We start from the raw sequence: 18,411 nt of genomic DNA on the forward strand, positions 1-18,411 counted from the left end.
CCTTTTTTGAACAAGTTTGTCAAGGATTTTATTGATGATTTTTGTATATACAGCTCCAGGTAAGAGCATTGTGATAGGTTGGCTACCGTTTTTCAGCATTATGATGAGTGTGTAAATCCAAAAAAGTGTTTTTTGGCTCAACCGAGGTTGAAGCTCTTGGGCCATGTTGTTTCAGAGAATGGTATTGATCCGGATCCTGATAAAGTCAAGTCTCTTCTTCTTCTTCCTACACCAAAGAATACAAGGCAACTGACTACTTTTGTGCAAAAGGTGAAGTATATGGCTCGATTCATCTCTCTATCTTCACAGTTGTTATATCCTTTGCATCAAGTCTCTTCTTCTTCTTCCTACACCAAAGAATACAAGGAAACTGACTACTTTTGTGCAAAAGGTGAAGTATATGGCTCGATTCATCTCTCTATCTTCACAGTTGTTATATCCTTTGCAGCAAGCAGCAAAGCATGATCCTTTGCATTGGACGAAGGAGTGTGAGGTAGTTTTCCAGAAAGTGAAAGAGGTGTTGGGTACTATTCCTACAATGCAGGCACCTAATTGGGAACAGGTATTTTATGTCAACCCTTCAGTAGTAGGTGAAGATGCAATTGGAGCTATGTTGTTACAGAAGGGGAAAGAATCACATTATATGCAACCAGTCTACTGTGCTAGCAGAGTAAAACTTGCTAGAGAAAGGTTGTTATCAGAAGTGGAACTTGTTATGGTTAGTGTGATGTATGCATGTAGGCAGTTCTGCCATTACTTGTTGCCTCGCCCCTTTGTGTTTTTGACAAGCTACACTTTTTTGCCTCAGTTGATAAATGGCACAAATTTTTCTAAGGCTATGATGAAGTGGGTGATTGAGTTGCAGGAGTTTACTTTCTCATTCTTGGTGGAAGAGAGTACCAGGGCTACCTTAGCTGATCTACTGACATATAAGGAGAATCCTCTTCTTATTAAGGAGGAGACCATCAAGAAGCTAGTTGAGGATGCGGCTGAGTTGGTGAATGCACACTTATTATATTTTGATGGTTCTTACAGGAAAAGTCATGATGCAGCCTCAGGAGGTTTGGTGCTTTATGATCCACAGGGTTGCCTTGTTTTTAAGAAGGGTGTTAAGGTGGATGCACATAGCAACAATGAAGTGGAGTATTTGACTTTGGAAGTTGGATTGCAAATATGTTTAAAGCATGGTGTACATAGGATTCACATTCGAGGAGATGCATTGCTTGTGGTAAAACAGGTATTGGGAGTTTGGAAGTCAAAGAATATGTTACTCAAAGAAATGTGTTTTAAGATTAAAGGTTTGTTGAAGAAATTTGAAGCTTGGAGTCTTAAGCATGTGGATCGAGGCCATAATGAGGAGGCTCATGAAGCAGCCCAGGGAATGATTGGTGAAGTTTTTGTTCTTAAAGCTCATGCATCATTTTATTGTGGCAGGGAGAATTTACAGGATGTGGAGGAGTTTTTGTTAACAGGGATGATTCCTAATGGTATTGACAAATCAAAAAAATATGGTTTCATCAGGAAAGCTGCAAGGTATGTGATGGTTGGTGATGCTTTGTATTTGAGGGGAATTGACTTGATAATGCGACGGGTACCTTGGAAGGAAGAAATCTACAAAATTCTTAAGGAAAACCATGAAGGAGCATGCGGTGGACATTTTGCCTCAAAGATTACCTTGCATAAGGTGTTGCAGGAAGGTTATGTATGGCCAAGTGTACATAAGGATGTTAATCATTGGTGCAGGTCATGCAAACAATGCCAAGCTCATAGTAGACAGATATTAAAGCCTGAGATGAGGAAGACAATTCTTGCTTATGATGTTTTTAAAAAATGGGGAATTGATGCTGTGGGACCATTGCCTATTACTAGCCGAGGGAAGTGCTACATCTTGACTGCAGTTGATTACCTTTCTAGATGGGCGGAAGCAAAGGCAGTGAAACAAATTACTGCTAAGGAGGTGGCAAAGTTTGTATATCAGGATATCTGTTGTAAGTTTGGTGTGCCATTGGAATTGCTTTCTGATCAGGGTCCAAGTTTCAGAGCAGAGCTTATGGACTATTTGTGTACAAAGATAAAGATCAGTCACAGTTTTACCACACCTTACTATCCACAGTGTAATGGCTTGAATGAGCATTTCAATGGTGAATTGATCAAGATTTTATCTAAGGTGACAGAGCAACAAGGCAAGAATTGGGATCTGGAGTTACCTGCTGCCTTGTGGGCATACAGGACAACAATTAAGACTGGTACGGGTTTCACTCCATTTCATCTTGTTTATGGGAAAGAAGCCGTATTGCCTATTGAGGTGGAGATACCAGCTGTTAAAATGTTGGAAAAGCTTTTGAAAGAGCCTAAAGATGCCCTTAAAGAGCGGCTGTTATATTTACAAGAAGCACAACTGAACAGGGATAATGCTTTGAAGCATTATGAAGATATGCAGGCAAGGATGTTAGAGAAGTTCAACAAGAAAATTAAAAGCAAATGAATTATGAAGGATGACTTGGTATTACGTTATTATTGCAGGCTGGATAATTCCTTCCATAAGAAGTTTCAAATTAAGTGGGAGGGACCTTTCTTGGTGATGCAAGGATTTGCAAATGGTACCTATATCAATTGGCAGATTTAGATGGAACTTTACATGCTTCCAGGGTAAATGGATACAGGCTGAAGAAGTATTATGCACGTTTGATGGTGATTGTACAGGATGCAGTGTCTGAAGATGTGATTTCAGATGAAGCGCAGTTTTTGGATATGGATTTAGGTCTTGAAATGCTTTTTACTGCTAATCATGAATGATTCAGCAGGCTAGGGGTTGGGCAAAGTATGTCAAGCAAAATTTTGTAAAGGTGTTTTGAGCCCGTGTACATAAGGAATGCATGGTGTGCAATAAAACTTTGCTCTGAATGCCCTGGCAAGTGTACAGACTGAATGGCTTTGGAGTGAGTTAGTGCATGCATTTTTCTTTGGAGCAGCTACTGGAGACTTGAAGTTTTTATTGTATGAGCTTTTTAGTTATCAAGAAGGTGTCTGGGATGTGTGTAAATAAGAGGTGGAAGAGCATGAGGATGTCAATGATGGGATTTTGATGAACCTCTGGTGGAAATGGATGTAGATAAGCTGATTATGTGGAAAGAGCCCAAATTAGACTGTAAATATTGAAATCTACAAGCGACGCCAGCAAAATATGGATTGCTCTTATGCTTGAGTTTGGAGGGTCTTGCAGGATTGAAATGGCCGTATGTCTCCACATTGTAGAGGGTTTGGACATAATAGCCATGGTGTTGAGAAGTGGTATTGTGCGGAGTTCGGTGTTTAAAAAAATATTGACGAAGGCCTTGATAGGCATTGAAGTATGGCTGGGAAATGGCCGTGTTTTAGTAATGGCTGGGAAATGGCCGTGTTTTAGTAATGATGTAGCTGACGAAAGCTGGTAGGCAGCTCTTGTGGTTTTGGAAGGTTATGGGCGTGCCATGTTCACCCGGAAAGCAAGGTGATGTAGAGGGCATTGGTGGCCATCATTGAAGCTTTAAAAAAATGAATAAAAATACCAACCAACATGGCCAGCAATGAAGTGGCCACGTGGAGTTTAATTACGCCGCCAACACAACCTCTCGAAGGTTGGCGAACAAAGAAGGGTAGCCGCCTTGTAGTAAATAGAGGCCTGGCGAGTGATCGTAAAGACAGAGAGGAGTGGGGATGATTCTGGGATTCTGCAGCGAGAGAAGATTGGCTGCAAAAAAAGAGAGAGTCGGGGTGATCTGCAGGCGTAGAGAAGGCACAATTGGGGTTGAGAAGTTGTGAGTCACCTTGCGTAGGTGCTGCAGCAGACAAGAGCCTGGCCGGGGGGGATACTGAAGAGGACGGTGTGGAAAAAGCAGAGAAGGTCGCCGCCTTGCACAGAGTGGCTAAGCGCAGCCGGGAGCGCCTTGGTCATTTAGGAGAGAAGCCACTTTGGTGACTTGTGACGGCATCTGGGTGCGAAGGATGGCAAGTGAGAGTCGCCTACGAGACAGTTGGCGCAACTGCTGACAGAGATAGGTCGAGGGTAAAAGCCGCCTTTGAAGTGTGTGTAGTAGTGACTGGAGCAAAGGAGAAAGGGCTGGAGCCGATAGCGAAGAGAAGCCGGGCTGGTGTAGCGACGTCAGCGAGGTGAAGCCCCTGATGGTAGTGTGGCAGGATGCTGAGAAAAGCCGCCTTGCAGAGGCGTGGTGAGAGACCAAAGGGATTGGCTGGCGACAGAGAAGGTTTGCAGAGGAAGGACTGGCATGTGTGAAGGCTTTTGAGTGGAGGGCCAACGTGTGGGTTGGTGCCGATAGCAAGAGAGAACTGCTGTTGGCGGCTCTTGAAGTGGTGGTGAGCATGGAGAACTCTCATCTGGGTGGCTATACAGAGCAGACAGAGGAGAGCCTTGTGGTGACTGGCAGAGAGCACAGCTGCAGAGGAAGAGGTGTGGTAGTTGCCTTGTTTCGAGGCCTCTGGTGTGAAACCAAGAGAAAGCTTTGGGCAGTGTGTGTGAGTTGTTTGCTGTGAGTGTGTGATAAAAGGAGAGTGCGAGGAAGAGTGGTTGAACCTTATCAATTTATAAAATTTATGTGTGATGGATGACCCCTTGTAAATGGACAATAGGGTTTGTGTTGATGATATGTGAGTGGCTTAGCCTTGCTGACAGATAAAAGGCTTTGATAATGAGATATGTGAGCCGTTGAAACTGCCTTTCTTTGGGTATCTCTGTGTGGTATTTAGAGAAATTTCTGTTTCAAGCATTGTGCTGGTAGTGCCCCTTGGTAGTGCCCCTTATGTTTATTGTGTCTTCCAAGGCTGCTGGGTAGGTAGCTGTAGAGACATTTCTTCTTTTCCCAGCCTCCCGACACCGTGGATGTAAAGTCAACGTGATGAATGAGAGAGTCCGCCAAGCAGAGACCAATGAGGGCAATGGCTTTTGCATTTTGTTGATTCCAAATTTTCCTTTGTGGTGGCTGATCAAGTGCATCAAATGTGTCGTTTCTCAACAACTTCCCAGACTCCTTCATGCAAGTAGCAGTTGCATCTTGCTTTGCCATCATGTGGGAAAGCCTTCCCCCTTGAACTTATCCACGAACAATGTACTAGAGGATAGCAAAGTCACATGACTCAAAAACTTTAGCTTAAAAAACTTGAAGGTGCAGCGGATGGATAGGAAGCTTCATGTGAAAGCCCCCCTATTTGTGGTGAAGTGTGAAACTAAAGAAATAACAAGGAAATAATAACCTTATCCCAAACAAGTGGAAGAACTATGCCTCATCCCAAAGAAATTGGGAGCTGCAAATGGAGAATACTGTGGGAGAACGACGCATTTGATGTAGCATTTGATGTAGCAGCAGATGGCATGAGCAGACTGAGGATAGATGCAGCTGATGGCATGAGCAGAATGAGACAAATGGCGTGAGGAGCTGAGGACAGATGCAGCAGAGCTGATGGCATGAGCAGACTGATGATTGATGGTGTGAGTAGCTGAGGACTAATGGTGACTTCATGCAACCAGATGTTGGAGAAGACTTGCTGTTGGAGAGCTATCGCTTGCCATGTATTTTTCTCTTCATCTCCTGCGTCTGTAAAAACAGGGCTCCACAATGCCAATGTGAAGAAAGAGGAGGTACTCGCCGACACTGAGAGATAGGGGATAGCTGGGCGGCATCTTCTTACAGAAGTTAAAGGTGGTGGGGATGGACGTGGCGCTTCACCTACGCTCACCAGCGGAAGCTATGGGAGATGGACAACCAAAGGAGGAAGACCAACTTCCATTTGTGGGTTGGCCTTCACCCCCAAGAGTTGCCCATGGAGAAGCATGGCTCTAATACCATGTTGGAGAACATGGATCCTCCCACTTCCCGGGAGGTCACCCATCCCAGTTGTGTTCTTGCGCAAGCGTGCTTAACTGAGGTGTTCCATAAATTGGTCTAGTGGTGTTGTTCTTGTTCTTTCTCCTTCTTGCTCTAATATCATGTTTGAAACATGGATCCTCCCACTTCCCGAGAGGTCACCCATCCCAGATGTGTTCTTGCGCAAGTGCACTTAATTGAGGTGTTCCATAAATTGGTCTAGCCATCCAGACCCCAAAACCTTAAGGTGTTAAGTGACCTCCGATTATCCAATTTGTAGAAACCTCAACTTGCCAAGATTCAAACCCAGTCTCACCATGTGAGCTCGTTCTCTCTAGAAGTGTGGATTTCATCTCCAACACCCCCCTCTCAAGCCACACTTTGGTTGAGGTCTTAGCTTCCAAAATCACAACCTAGGCTCTGATACCATGTTGGACCAGGAGAGTATGCTAACTCTAGGTGCAGAAAGGAAAGATAACAAACATAATGAAATGGAAATGAAAGCAATGAACAAGTACTTAGATGTAGACCAAGAGAGCTTGATTTGATTGATGTGACACAAGAAAATACATCACTCTTATAGAGTGAACACACACACTCAAGTACCATATGCTTATGGGATAACTCCCAAAGTGACATGTGGCACTCTCTCACACAAAGACTCATAAACTAGTTCCTAGTGCACACTAGAACACACTCTTTGACTATGATTTCTCCAACATAGGTAACACCCATTATGCATTGGGTAGCTATTAGAATACTTAGGTAGCACCGGGTGCTTTTTGTGCATGCTTGTAGCTCTGGTGCATGTCGATAGTTATCGACATGCATTGGAAGCTACCAGCATGCATTCGCGCTCTCAGTGCATGCCGATAGCTACATGCATACTTAGGTAGCACCCGGCATGCATTGTGAGCTCTCGGTGCATGTTAGGAGAGTTACTGGCATGCATTGGAAGCTACCCACATGCCTAGGTAGCACTCGGCATATGCATTGGGCGCTCCTAGTGCATGTTGGTAGGTACCAGCATATACTCAAGTAGCACCCAACATGCATTGGGATCTCTTGGTGCATGTGGCATGCTTTGGAAGCTAGCAGCATTCCTAAGGTAACACCCATCATGCATTGGGTACTATTGGTGCATGCCGGTAGCTACCGGCATACTTAGGTAGCACCTCGCATGCATTGGGTGCTACGGTGCGTGCTGGTAGCTCGTGGTGCATGTTGGTAGTTATCAATATGCATTGGAAACTACCCACATGCCTAGGCAGCACTCGGCATGCATTGGGTGCTCCTAGTGCATGTTGGTAGCTATCCATATATACTCAAGTAGCACCTTACATGCATTGGGAGCTCCCGGCATGTCAGTAGTTACTAGCATGCATTAGAAGCTACCAGCATGCCTAGGTAGCACCCATTGGGTGCTCCCGATCCATGCCAATAACTCCCGCTGCGATGGTTATCAGCATGTATTGGAAGCTACCAACATGCCTAGGTAGCACCTCGCATGCATTGGGAGCTCTCGGTGCATGCTAATAGCTACTAGCATATTAAGATAGCATATGGCATGCATTTAAAGATACCCGCTTGCCTAGGTAGTCTTTGAATCCGCCCTCGCAGTCTCTTTATCTTTGATACCCATAAGAAGTTTCTAAAGCAAGTATCCAACATTCTTTAAAATATGCATGGGGTCAAGAATTTGTGTGATTTTCAATTCTTCCCAATATTCCAAACTATACCATATTGAGATCTGAGGTGTTATCAATTTTTCCCTCTGTCTTTGTGACAATCCTTATCTTCCGCATTGCTTGTGAGCTTAGCATCTAGATCTACAATAGGTTCAATTGTCCATTTTCTGTACCATTCATAGGAGTCATTTGTATAGGGATAGCTCCCCTCTCAATCCTTCTATTAAAATGTCTTGCTAGTTCTTTCGATCGCAATATATGTATCCTTCTCGAAAAACTCTTCTATGTCGGACATTAGGCAAAATATGGACTCTCATTTTTGCCCCTTAAGGATTTCCACACCTCCTCTCTCTAGAAAAATGGACTCATGGTGAGATTTTTGTAAATCAACTCAAAAGTGAGCGGAGTTTAGTCATTTGAAATCTACTCTTCGCCAATGATATATAGCATGATAAGCAATTTTGAATATTCAAGAAGTCCTCAAATTGGTGATGACATGGCATGTAAATTGGTGATCAAGAAGTCCCTAAATTGGTAATATGCCACGTCATCACCGATTTGGGGACTTCTTGAATAATCAAAATTTTCCATCATACTATATATCATTGGAAAGGTCTCGATAAGTAGATTCCAAATGTGCAATCTCCGCCAACGTTTGATTTTATTTGCAAAAATTTCACCATGAGCCCATTTCTCTAGAGAGAGGAGGTGTGGAAATCCTTAAGGGGCAAAAATGAGAGTCCATATTTCACCTAATGGATATATATTCTTCTTACCGAAATTCTTGCTATATTTTGATCATAGCCAATCTCTGCATGGTGGACATGCCTTGTACCCCTTTGTTGATAGACCTATGTGAACAATCGAAATCTTAGTGCAATTGTTATTTTGTTATTAACAATCCTAATATGGGATTGATCATGGTGATAGACACAAGATTAAGCATAAGATTAAGGTGGGTTATACCACACTAAATACTCCTTGAGTAGAGAGAGAGATATTTCACACTCAAAACAAGTTCTCTATTTGCATTCACAATGAACCATACAATGATATAGGCCTTCTAGCCCTTTCCCACTTTACACATCACCATCCATGTGGCACTCCCTTTTCCACTCTTTTGGTCAATGCTCACACACCATACAATATTACATGTGGCATTCTTATCTTTCCACAATATCTTATACCTCTAGGGTGCTTTCCCACATATAACCAAATAACCCATTCATTGTACTTCAGCGTTTCCTTTCCAAGCGACAAGGGAAAGTCACTGGGACAATAGTTCATCCAGCATATAGTCATCATAGGCAGTATATTAAGCATATAAGTCATCATTCCTACCTCTTACATAGAGGGAAGCCGGCATCAAAGGGTGGACCTCAGCATTGGAGCAAGGAACAATCCTTATCTTCAGTATTTAGCCCATCCATCTCATCCCGAGAAGGATCTTCATCTACTAGGACAGGATCATAGATCTATTTAGATCTCATTGTTGTAAGCCCATTCATCTAATATAGTTGCATTGCATTGCAGCATAAAGCCTTATGCATAAAGCTTAATACATGCTTTAAGCTTACACATAAATCTTTATGCATAAAGCTTAAAGCATGCATAGAGTTTACGTATACAGCTCAATGTATGCTTTAAGATTCATGCATGCCTAAGCTTATGCATAAAACCTTATGCATAGAGCTTAAATCTTTATGCATAGAGCTTAATGCATGCATAATGCATTTAGCTTAAAGTATGCATAGAGGTTAGGCTTTATTTATGCATAGAGCTTTATGCATTAAGCTTAAAGCATGCATTTAGCACTCTTATGTTATTCAATATTTAAGCATAATCTTATGTTATTTAAACTTTAAGCATGCCTTATGTTATTTATGATTTATGTTTTTTGCGTTTAGTGCTCTTATGTTATTTAGGTGAAAAAGCTATATGTCCTATCTACATATGGTGACTCAAGTACCCTGAGCATCATGTGCACTCTAGTGATCTTATTCTTTTCATTTATATTTATTGTACCTTTGGGTTCCGGGTTTTTAATTTTATATGCATTAAGATTGTGCATAATCTTAGTGCATAAAGCTTATGCCTAAGCTTCATGTAAAAGATTTATGCATGCCTAATCTTATGCATAAATTTTTATGCATGCTTAAGCTTATACATAAAGCATAGAGCTAATGTATTCATAAAGCTTTATGTAGCATGCCTAATCTTATGCGTAAAGCATAATTCATGCATGAAGCGTTAAGTTTAAAGCTTACGCATAAAGCCTTATGCTGCATAGAGCTTAATGAAAGTTTTAAGCTTATGCATTAAAGCTCAATGCTTAAGTTTATGCTTAAAGCTCTATGCATGCATAGAGTATACACATAATACATACGTTTTTAAAGTCATCCAATACATATGTATGTTATACACATAATAGTTTTCATACACATAATGGGAAAGATTGGGGATAATACCCCAATCTATCCTATAAAAAAATAATTCTCAGCTCAATGCCTAATCTTATGCATAAAGCATAATTCATGCATAAAGCTTTAAGTTTAAAGCTTACGCATAAAGCCTTATGCATAGAGCTTAATGAAAGTTTTAAACTTAAGCATTAAAGCTCAATGCTTAAGTTCATGCATAAAGCTCTATGCATGCATAGAGTATACACATAATACATACGTTTTTAAAGTCATCCAATACATATGTATGTTATACACATAATAGTTTTCATACACATAATGGGAAAGATTAGGGATAATACCCCAATCTATCCTATAAAAAATTTATTCTCAGCAGCACCACTAAGTGACGCTTATAGCGTCAAAAAAATAGCGGTGCTTACACCCCTCGACACTTTTGTAGTTCTATTCATAAAAGCCAAGTTATAAATGTTTCTATCTCCTCTTTCTGTTGTAGTGAATCTTGGCTTGCATGATGGTTTTCTTATGTTAGGAAAGTTAAAGATTCTGCCCCCGCAAGTTTTGAGCTCATCATGTGGATGCCTTTAGTACTGGATTCACATTATAACTATCAGGATGGACTAGTTATTAGCATTCAAAGGATTATACGACTTCTTGGATTTGCATTTGTCTTAGAGGATGTATTGTTGGCCTCATCTCTAGGCATTGCATTGGATTCCTTTCCATTTGATCTAGAAGGATTCATATGCCCTCGATAATGACATTAATATCCAAGTTTTGGATGTGATTTTTGGCTTTTGTATGTGTCTTTTGTGCATGCCCACGCTTTGATTTTAGGGATGAAATCATTATAGGCGGGGATGATTTATAATCAAGCAATAACTTTTAGATTAGTTCTAAGACCATGATTAAACCATTAGCTAGCCCATTAACATTAGATGCATGTCCTTGACTCTAGCACCATCATTTTGAGTTATCTCGTTGGTGTGTTTTGTTATATCTTGAGTTGATTAGGATGTGACTCAAAAAGTGCATTAGTGCCTTATATCTAGTAGCTATCTAGTAGCTTAGGATGTGACACAAAAAATGCATTCAATCAATATTGCATGCACTTTTTTGGAGTCCATATCATTGCATTTTACATTTCCCCCAAAATTTAAATTTTGTATTCTTCTCTCCTTTCTCTCCCCTTCTCCTCCTCCTCCCAACTTGGACTCTCCTCCCTTAGCCCTTGTCTCCTTCCCTCCTCCTTCCTCCTCCTTTAGCCCTCCCCATCTACATCTTACAATAGAAGTCCAATGTTTTTTGTAAATCTCTTTAATTTTAGCTCCTTAAATGGATTGCAATGATGGCTAATTATAACACGGATGGTATCAACAAACAATGAACATTTTGAAAAAGGTGACAATGATAACTAATACAAGATACAAAGATAAGCTTGTAAGTAGAGAATAGATAGTAAATCATGTGGGTAACTGCTTATTATACTAGTGGCAAAAGGATATTTTGTAGAACCCATAGCTTGGCAACACTAAATGCTAGAAGTAAACTAGTTGTGATTAAACAAGTCTTATACCACACTCCAAGGGACACCACATTTTCACATCAGCAAACAAATTTTATGGCCTAGGAGACTTTCTAGGAGTGTAACCTTGGCCCCTTAGTGACTCTACACAATGATCCCTTGTGTCCTTTCAAAACTTACTACTTTATCCCTACACCATATTAAAAAAAAAGCCTTCATGATGTAAATAAGAATCTATAAAAAATATAGTAGTGGGGACTCTACAAAGAATATTCAAAGGGGACATTCCTTGTTGAACAAGAACATAAAAGAATTATGGACCATAGTTAGTTCAAAAATCAAGAGTTGCAAGCCCCCCGAAGGCAATTGTGCTTAACAAAAAAGAATTTGGCCTTTGAACCTTTTTTCAGTGGTTAAGGTGATACATTTATAATTTTCAAAGAAATGGTAGCTCAAAGATAATTAGTCATTAAAGGTGATACACTTGTAATTTTCAAAGAAATGGTAGCAAAGCTAATTAGTCATTCGAAGAAGAGAACCTTTGAGAGATGGAATGAGTGGGTTATAGATATTGTGTTAGAAGTGCGATTCCGTCTGCATGCACGGGAGCCATTTTTGAGTGTGGAGATTGTGTTGTTGTTCGGAAGATCTCGCCATAAGCGCCACCCACCTGCTCTACACGTGTGGATCCGAGTGCACACGTCTTTGTATATGAGTTGAGCTCATCTCCTTGTCTTCCATGTGCATTGTGATAGTTAAGTACGTAATTAGTTGATTTCTCATCGGCATTGTGAGAGCTAAGTACGTAATTAGCCGATTTCTCATCGGCATTGTGATAGCTAAGTACATAATTAGTTGATTTCTCATCGGCAACAGAGGTAGATGTAGTAGTTGCATTTGTACTCCCAACGTTGGATGTAGCTTCATTTGATTCTAGAACTTCGCTCTCCTTCACAAACATATCCTCAATCATGGGTTTCCAAAGTCTAACTCGTGCATTGACGAACCAGTTTGAGACCTGCTTTCCTTGAATGTCAAATGCACTTAAAATGCACGACTCTTAAGTAATTGATAGATTGATGTCAACAAAAACTAAATGCAGCTTCAATGAACATTGCATGCAAGGGTTGAAAACCTGGTTTCTTGTGAGACCAGTGAGCCTAGCAAGCATGAGCTTCTCTGAGTCTTTGGGATACCTGGAAGAGCATGGAGACAACGTAGTAGGTAGGTTGGAGAAGGTGGTATAAATCGGAAAAACAGTTCTCTTAATTATATTAAAGAAGCTAAAATGAGAGCTTACGGGTGGAGGAAGTGCTGGAAGAGCCATGCATGCAGCATGGAAACGGAGCGCTCGGGGAGGCTGCGTGGGGGGCGCCACGCCTGTTGCTGCTGCTGCTGGAGGAGGCAGTGATGGCGGAAGCGCTGGCCCACTACGCGGAGTCGGGGGCTCTCGCCCTTGTTCAAGATAGGCACGCTCGAAAGGTCCTCCCCGAGCGCCTTGCATACCTTATGTATGTGGTCACCTATCGTGTCCCTCAGCCCCCTGAACTTCCTCGACATCGCCCTCCTCGCTAGTGTCGTGTACGGCGCCGCCGCCCCCAGCACGCCTGTCGCCGACTCGAACGACGTTATTATCAGCTGCATGTGATCTCGATACTGCTGATACCTGCGGTCCAGCTGCTCTCTCGCATTCACAAGAACACACTCCCACGTCATCAATCACAACTCTTTTAACCATGTATCAGAAAAAAAAAATTGAAAATTCTCTATACCATCCTGTAATAATTGTCACTCGGGCAAGCAATAGTGGACTCATCACAACCCACCCTAATCAAGAGGTTGTGGGAACCCTAGTCCCGACACTGTAGGGTTGGGTTATGGGTTCTAGCCCTGACACTGCAGGGTAGTGTGTGTGAGGTTGTAGCTTCTAGCTCGGTTGCATCTCTTCTAAAGAGGGGTTAGAGGGGTTTGGGAAAAAAAATATTTACAATAATATTGTCAAATGCACATTGCAACCTCCTACAAAATATTAACCCTACATTCGTTTTGCTTTACATGCAGCTTTTTTGTATCCTTGAGGAGGTTGCACTTGCTATCGTGCAAACTCCCATCCTCATGCAAAATCCGAATCTCATCTGCAAGCCATTGCTTCTGCCTATATTTAGGAGTCATGACGACTTTGTTACTCAAAGGTTCACTATCATTACAAAATCCGAGTATTTTTATAACCACACTCCAATTCCTTTGTTTTTGGGAACAATAATTATATATATTTATACTAACAAAAACTGCCCTTTACAACAAGTCCTTTTCACCTACTAACACATCCCTTCTCTTAATTACATGGAGTAGATACTTTAAAGCTACAAACCGCACCAAAGTTCACAGAACTTCCTACATTTATATAATTAACAATAATTATATATATTTATATTAACAAAACAAGTCCTTTTCACCCACTAATACATACCTTCTCTTATTTACATGGAGTAGATACTTTAAAGCCAAAAGGCCACACCAAATTTCAGAGAACTTCCTACATTTCACTATTGAGTAATCTATAGATCAAGTCCCACCTTTCATCCTCCCACACAAAGGAAGACTCCTCCCATGAAATGTGATATCAGAGTTGCATACATGCAACAATCATAGCCTCAAATGTGTGGCCCTTAAGGGATTGCTTCTCCATAACCTCCCCTCTTATCGAGATTTTCACCACTAGCCTAGTCCCTGAGGGATTCTCAATAAATCCAATAAAAATATGGACTGGCTGCTTCTCTTTCAAGTACCACCTATGTCTTTGGCCCAAATTCAGGCTCCTTTACTTTCATATCCAAACCTTAGTATCCTTGCTACATGATAGCAAATGTTAGGGTAACCTAGTATATGTACAAGAGTCTCCTCAACTATAGGATAGGTCATCTAATCCCAACTTGAAGGGCCTAAATTAACTATACCACAACATTCTCATTCAACTTATTAACATAATTAACTAACGAGCACATATATACACTGCATCAATTCTAACACATCTACCGCAATAATAGTCTCTTTCTAAAAAATTATGATGTTTCTAGAGTTCCATATCTCCTACAAGAAGAAAAATTTAATTATGTTAAAGACCAATTCAATAGCCCCATCAACGCTGACAGTCTACATAAGACCCAATCTCCCCAATACCCTTGCACCCTATGCTGCTTATTAAGACCCGTTTCCCAATTCTTCTCCATGCCCCTCTAATAACTAGACACTCCCAAAAAGCATGCCTCCCATCTTCCAGACTAGTTTTGCATCTAGGACAGTATGCGGAAGTGAAGTTCCTATGAAATAGCTTAGACCCAATAGGCCAGGCCCATATGCACACTCTCCATAAGAAAACTTGGGCTTTCACAGGAATACTTAGTTCCCGTATTATCTTCCAGCAAGACCATATTAGGGAGTTTGGGAAAATCGCAATTCCCATTTTGCAAGAAAGAAAAATGGGGGTAATGGTAAACCCTTTTAAGATTTTGTCAAAACCCCCTTAGTATGTGACATATCGCTAGAAAGCTCTTAAAGAGTAGGTTGTAAATCCATATTCTTCGACAACTTTGAAACTAGTATGCTCAAGATACACCAAAAAGAAAATTCCCAAAGTAATGTAATGTTCCCAAACTTGCTAATATGGTCTTCACCTCTTCCTCCATGTGCTAGAGTTCCAACTTACCCTCCCTATTTTAGTACAATATTCTACATTCACCTCACTCCATATATAAAACATTGGTTTCCCCTTTATCCAATTTGACTTCAGTATAGACCAAGCTCAGTCTTTTACCTAGCATGTCTCATCAAAAGCTATAGAGACCCATTCTCTCTACACTTCTACCAACACATGTCTTACCAGTTGCCTTTCCCTTGGAAGTAGTCTAAACTCTTCTTTCATTTGATCCGATTCTTTTCATCCCATTCTCTCTGCACTTCTACCAACACCTATCTTACCACCTTCATTTCCATTGGAAGAAGTCTAAACTCTTCTTCCATTTGATCGAGTTCTTTCCATCCCACTAGTGCCCAATCCCAACAATCAGCCAATCTTCTCAGACCTTTATTGTTCAACTTCTTAGCTAAACTGATGTCTACAAGGGCAAAAGGAGGAGTGAATTTATGAGTCTAATATATCCCCAAGCTAAACAAAAAATTTTCTATGACTCTAGAGCAACCATCCCAAATCACCAACCCCAACACTTCCTTCCATTCGTCACATAAGAACTTACAAAAGGGAGAACTTCTAATTCTCAGGGGAGCTTATGATAACAACTCATCTTTTCCACCTAAACCCAACCATTTGCCTTTTATAAGGACATGAGAGTCTTCCCCTAGTTCCCTTACTAGATTGGCCCATATTTCCTTTTGATGTAAACACTTGGGAAGGTACAGAGCTAACCTAGCTTTAGCATGAGTGGGTAACTATAGAATTGTAATGCCTCCTTCACTCCTGGGCAAACCGAGCAGCCACTTTCCTATTACTCCTCCCATTTCTCCATAGAAAGTCTCGGAATAGGGTATAATAACATCATGTAGGCATTCAAGACAACATTGCAGATATCCACCTTGTTATGAAAGGAAACCCTAACTATTAAGATTTGAGGTGACATGTGAGCCCAAGAGTGTACCTTCTCATGTCAAGCAATGGAATCTGAAGGGAGCTCTCAAGCCTCTTTATGAGTATAAGTCTCAATCTTCTAGCCTAATTGTGCTTGAGTCTTAAGCTTAGCTAGCATAATCTTTTCATCATTATTATGTTGTTAATAAAGTTGTGCCTGCCATAGTAATTAGGGTTAAGCACACCATAGCCATGCACGGTGAGGGTTTATCTTTTCTGACACTAACCCCCTCCCATTTCTTCAACTTTTGGATAAATCTCTCTAGGGACCAATCAATCAATTGGTTTTTTATCAACTTCTCACCAAATGGAACCCCCAAGTGTCTAACTATTTGGCCCCTCCTAATTACCTCACATCCCCATCTCTCTGGGTCAAAGTCATTGTCTAACTGTTTGGCCCCTCCCAATTACCTCACACCCCCATCTCTCTAGGTCAAAGTCATTGTCTTCAGTTAGACTAATGTTCTTAAACTTACATATGTTCCCTCTAGACCCATAGGCCTCAGAAAATTATTCTATAATGGATAAATCTTGTCTCAGATTGTCATTCTCTTCCCTTAGAAAAAATAGTGAGTCATCAACAAAGCATTGGATAACCAATTTATCACCACTCCTCAGCTTTAGTTGAGCCACCTTTCCTGTTACACATGCATCCTCAAGGGCCACTATAAGGGAATGAAAGGTAATAGAAAATAGCAAGGGAGCAACAGGGCACCCTTGTCTTACAGATCTTCTTACCTCAAACCCCTCGACCAATCTTACATTCAATATAAGTTTAGAGTGACCACCCATGGTGAGGGTATAAATACAGGTAGCAATGTTGTTTCCAAAGTAGCTTTCTCCAAGTCAAAGCTGTAACAATATGCATCCCTTCCTAGCATAGCAGCAAATATGTTGTCATATATAGATGTACCCTTAATGAATCCATATTGTCTCCCAGATATAACCTCTTGTAGGACATGAGTAATCCTGAGGGAAATAACTTTGGCTAGAATTTCGTATACCATAGTTAGCAAAGTGATGGATCTCCAATGACTAAATCTACTACATGTAACCTATTTCGGAATCTGTTTCACCACCCCTTCCTTCAAGTATTTGTGTAGACTACTAGTATTAAAGGCCTCTTTGCATATATTCCATACCAGGTACTTGAAGCAGGCCCAGAAAGTAGTAAAGAATTCTACAGATAACCCATCTCACCAAAGGGACTTCCCTTTCCCCAATTGTTGCACGGGTAGCCACCAACATTCATTCATCCATCTGGCCTTATCATCATCCACTCTTTGGTTGATTAGTCCCAATAGATTGTTCTCATCTTGGAACCTTTTTTTTATAAATAGTCTTCCTTAAGGCTTAATGTAGATCCCAGAAACTCCACCCACCTTTTGGCCACCTCTAGTCCTAGCCCATTTTCATGCTTGATCAACCCCACCAATTCCCTATTGCCTTTATCTTCAAATAACCTAAAAAGGTATCTATCATGACTTTTTTTGTTGCTATAGGATTTCCATCTTAGTCCTCTTACTCTCTCATTAGCAAGCTTGTCATCTTTACTTTTTAGGCATGTCTAGCACTTGATATAGAGGCTAACCTCTTCCTAAGTCAATTTCCCAACTTTCCTTTCCTTTGAAGAGATTTCAGTTATTCACTCCATATCTTCTTTTCTTTCCTTACCTCATTGGCTCTGAGTTTCCCAACCCTTCTGATAATGCCTTGCATATATCATTGGAAAAGGATCTCCAAGCCCCCTCATTGCTTCCTTTCCTTCTTAGTCTACCAATGGCCTCTTCAATGTATGCAGTAAACAAATCATCCTTGAGTAACAAATTGTTAACCCTCAATTTCCTTGTAGGATACTTCTTCAACTTATCCTCCTTCGAGTCAGTCATATGACATTCCCACTTTCAAAGGCATGTGATCAGAAAGAGTAGTGAAAGAGTCAATAAAAATCGTCAAGGTATGGGGGACCCATATAACCTGCTGGTGGCTAAAGAAGACTCTATCAATTCTAGAGAAAGAGCCAAAGTACTGCAAAGTGACATAAGTGTGTCTAGGGTCAAATCCCCAGTCCCCCATGTTCCAGCCCATCAGCCAGTCGCATTTCCCCCCTCAACTCTTCCCATTTCCTTCTCTCTTGGCCCATCAGAATTATCTCCCCCCCACACCTATACAATTGTATTTCAACCATATTGAAGTCACCCAATGGGATATAAGGGCCCTAAATATCCAAATTGGCAATCCACTCCCCACCTTGCAGTTGTGCGCCCCATATACATTC

The sequence above is a fragment of the Cibotium barometz genome, chromosome 26 (genome assembly GCF_041138505.1).
Source record: "Cibotium barometz isolate CiBa-2024 chromosome 26, ASM4113850v1, whole genome shotgun sequence".
In the NCBI taxonomy this organism is placed as follows: Eukaryota; Viridiplantae; Streptophyta; class Polypodiopsida; order Cyatheales; family Cibotiaceae; genus Cibotium; species Cibotium barometz.